A 4,566-nucleotide genomic window follows, 5' to 3' on the forward strand; every position below is an offset into this window, starting at 1 on the left:
CAGTTATAAACCTTGGTATTATGGTTAATCCATGCCTCCTCCGATATTGCAATCTCAATTGTGGGACCGTTACTGTCTGATAAAAGGGGGGCCCTTACTGCCCTCCAAAATGCCAAACTGTCTTTCTGTAAAGCCGGTGTGTGAAGAGTTTCCCATGCTTCCTGTCTCAAGATGCATTTTCTGTCCGTGATGGCCCGCTTGTACTCTACTCTAGCCTGTCTCACCCTGTTAGGGGATTTAGGTTGCCTATGCAACTCCTGTTTCAGGTTAGTGTGTGCTTGTGTGCATTGTTTATCAAACCTCCCTTGTTCTTTATGATTGTTGCAGTGTTTCACTGATAATAAACTCCTGATCTCATTACATATAACTAAAAAAGAATGTACAATGCTACCACAGGAACATGTCTCGTTCAAATAGATGTCAAAAGCTGGTTTACTATTCTTAATTAGTTTAGTAATCACTGCATCAGGGTCCACCTTAGACCCTCGTACGGCGTATCCATTAGTTTTGCTAAATTCGAGGTTGCCTGTTAATGGATGATTTTGTTTAACCTTCTTAGGTTTGCGTGAAGGAGGTTTAATCTCCAAACAAAGTGGGAAGTGGGCACTTATTGGATTATCACCAACTTTAAAAGAAGAGACCCTAGGTGCAAATGAGCAGGAGACTAATATAAAATCGAATGTAGACGCTGGTCCTCTTCCATTAAAAGTGCATGGCATGGGTACAGGGAGGTTAGTAGGTCATTCACAAAACCCAGATCATTAGTATGCACGAACTCATTCAACAAATCACCAAACGGCGTGTGACAGAAGTGGGTATTACGCACCCCGCCATAATTCTCAAGTCCACATATTCTAATATCAACAGAGTTACAAATTGCGCGGTTAAAATCCCCCATGAAAATATTCATACAATCTGAAGTGTCCGCATTGCAGATATCTGACAAAGTCCCAGATAACTTCCCAAACACAGAGCTGATTTCCCCAGGTGGTACCTGGTGGAAATTAGCCAAAACAATGCAGTGGGTAGTGCTCCAAAAAAATTCTAAAGTGTGATATTAGCGATCCCCCGCACGAAAGGCTATATTTTCAATCATCAAACTATTCAAAATGTATGTACATAGTCGGCCCTTAGGTCTGCCTGCTAAGCCCTTTAACCCTTGGGTGTTAAATGTCTCGAAATCATTGATGTGGATTGGGTCCAGGGAGCATGTTTCTGCAGTCCCAATATATCAACATTTGCTATGACCTCACGCCAGGCGGGATCTTGGGTTTTTGAGCTCAGCCCCGTGACATTCCATGAGGTAATCCTCCAAATGGGGTCCGCGGGGATAGGCAAAGGACTAGATGGCAACACACCTGAGGGGATAATCTGATCCGAACCTCCTGTCTCGCGTGGGCTGATACAACAAACACTTGGGTCTGGTCACTGATTCAGAGATACTGGGTCACCATCCCTCAGTATTGGGACAGGTTTCAGTTGCATACATGGTACACTTTTCGCTTGATTGCTGCAATCTGAGCTGACTACCTGTTCTGGGGACCCCTCTTCTCTGTCCAAAACTAGCTCACCACCCGGTTCTAACTGCTGGAAATTATGAGTCAGTCAGTCAATATCTTCCAGGTTTATGAGGGGCTCAAAATAGTTGTTAATCTGGACAGCATAGCTGTACCGTGATGGCCCTGCTATAGAGCCCTGCTCTAAGGGAAACCGCGGGGTTCTAGGAGGTTGGTAGAAGAAACCTTGAGGGACAACACTTACCCCTTTACTCCTAACCTGCCAGTTGCCCACCCTATCTAAAATTGTACGAACTAAGGGTGGAGACCTAAAAGATAGTACAACACAATCGCCGTGCAGGGTTTTATTGGATAATCCAACCCAGCCAATTTGTCGTGCCATCTTGAATTCCGTAAAAAGATTTGAATTCAGTCCTACTTTTCCACTTAAAAATACAAGGCTTTATTTCGCAGGCTAGACTAGTTTTTGTCCTCTCTTAATGGTAATGGGGTAACATTTACCAATATTACGGAATACGATGTGACTTCAGGCGGAAGATGCAGGTTTCCTAAACCCTGTGGACTACCTTGGACGGGTATTTGGATACCCAGCCTAGCTCGAATGTGAGCCCCTTCCGCTGGCAATAAACCTTCCCTACCTACTGACACCTGTTCAGAATCAGATGTACTATTAACGTACCCTTGGGGGTCTGACCTGTGCAGGATAGGGAGCCTCCTGTAGTGTTACCCTCACGGGACGTGGTTTTGAGCCCAGGGGTGCAGATTGTACAGGGTTGCATGATGAAATATGGCAGATCGAATCTTGATGGGATGATGGGTCGCTGAGTAAAATATTGCCCCGGGATGTTCTATCCCATGATCACCTCTATTAGTAGGAGAAGGGGCTATAGAGCTACCTGATGGACCATCAGCCCTTAATCCTGGAAGGGAATTAATATGTATTTTCATACTAACCAGCCTACCCTCTGTGTTATCTAACAGGTTATGTAGGGGCTTTAAGAGGGACCAGAATGTTTCCTCCAACTTCTCCCAGAACGCCCCTTGGTCGTAGGCTATGGATCTACTACTTGCTATACTAGAATTAGGGGAACAAGCATGCTCCTGATTTAGCTGGCTCACACCGTGGCTTCGTGTCCACAGGTTTTTTGTCAATTGGGAACCTGGCCCTTTCTCTTCTTCGCAGGGGGCGTAACACACCTCACTTGACTATTTCTCTTTTTTTGGCCCCTTGTGTTAACAGTAGGTCTAGTTGGACCTGCATGGGGCAGCTGAGTGTCAGGGGGGTTAAGATTTTCTCTAATAATTTCCAGAGAGTGGGACAGAGAATTTACTCCTGGGTTGGATACTTGGGAGTTGTTAGCATCCTATGTGAGCTACAATAAATGAGACGGGGCTACTAAAGGGTCTACAGAGAGCCTATGTTCTGTCAGGACAATTTCATGCATTGGGGCAGACTCAGCCCTTGTCAGGATTGCATCCAGTGTGCCCACAACTCCCTTTCTTGCTGGCATCTTGTGTTTGCTCATGACGTATCCAGAAATTGACAGAACGAATTGGAGACTAACCCATAGACACCCATAGACCAGATATCAGTTAGATTACATATGAACACAAGCGAGAAAAAAAATTAAAAAATGTCAATAACCTGGCCCGGGCTTAGACGATCCGATCTGCATCTCACACGCATCCCGCGCCGCGGGGAATCGTGGGTGTTTTTATGGCACTCCTGCGCTTGTCGGATCTCGTGGCTCCTCCTCTTGGACCAGGACCGGCAAAGGATGAAGGACAAAGTGCAATGTGCAGTTCAGCTTCATGTAACAAAGTCTCCCAGCCCGCAGGACACCTAAGGCATTTTTATGGCACTCCTGCGCCCGTTGGATCTTGTGGCTCCTCCTCTTGGACCGAGACCGGCAAGGGATGAAGGATAAAGTGCAATGTGCAGTTCAGCTTCATGTAACAAAGTCTCCTTGAATGACAGTTCAATCAGCCCCACAGTCGGAACTGTGTGCAAGCCTGAATAATGGAGCGGAGGCACGCAACACCCATTGGGCTCACCGGGCTTCAGCCCCCTCCGTCGCCTCCTCTGCCCGGGCTACGATGACATGCACTGAAATGATTCACTAACGCTGCGCATCCGATTCGAGAATGTGATTTTTTTATGCTTTCTGAGAGGCCCAGCAGCCCGAGGCAGACAGCCAGCCTCTGAACAGTTTCAGCGAGTGAAACCCTCCTGCCCCCACCTCTTGTTTTCCTTTAGAGTGGCACTGAGGTGAAATCCTTGCCTGAAGGCAGGGATTTCACCTAAGCACTTGATGTATTGTGAGCATGGGGTGTGAAGTGCACAGCAGGGGGAAAGGGCTGGCCAGTGCAGGTGACAATTTTCCTTTGTAAAGGAATTTCTGCTGGCATCATAGCCCAGGGTGTGCTGTCTGTGCACTTGTATAGATGTGTATTCCATACAAGTGCACAGACAGCAAACCCTGGGCTATGACACCAGCAGAAATTAATTTACAATGGAAAAGCGTCACCTGCACTGCCCTCCCTTTGCCCCTGCTGTCTGTGCACTTGGATGGAATTCACATCCACTGCACTGCTCACTAGATGAATGGTGAACAGGGCCATGGATCTTTCTATTTTTGCATCCAAGGGCACCCACAAAGAAGCAGAGGAGGCCCAGGAAAGGAGAAACCAGGAAACTTTTGACCCACACCTATCTACTCTGTGAGTGCTTCGGGAGGGGCTGGATGCCAGGACGCAGTGCTGCTGATCAGCCAAACTCCACAGTATAGTATCAGAAGAGTAGGCAGCAGTTTTTTTATGTAAGTTCCAGTAACTTTAATGCATTTTTCAGCACAGCATTACCTACTGCCTGCATATCTAGGTTACTGTGAATGTTGTTCTTGACTTACATACATGGAAACGTCAAAGAGGACAGTCCCCTCCGAATATGCAAATGTAGTGTTCATCTTTTGGGGTGCTAGTGGGTAACTTTAGGGTTCAGGGTGGGTGTGGGTTTTAGTGTGCCAGGGAGTCATTTTAGGGTTCAGGG

Source organism: Lissotriton helveticus, chromosome 1_1 (assembly GCF_964261635.1).
Source record: "Lissotriton helveticus chromosome 1_1, aLisHel1.1, whole genome shotgun sequence".
Taxonomy (NCBI): domain Eukaryota; kingdom Metazoa; phylum Chordata; class Amphibia; order Caudata; family Salamandridae; genus Lissotriton; species Lissotriton helveticus.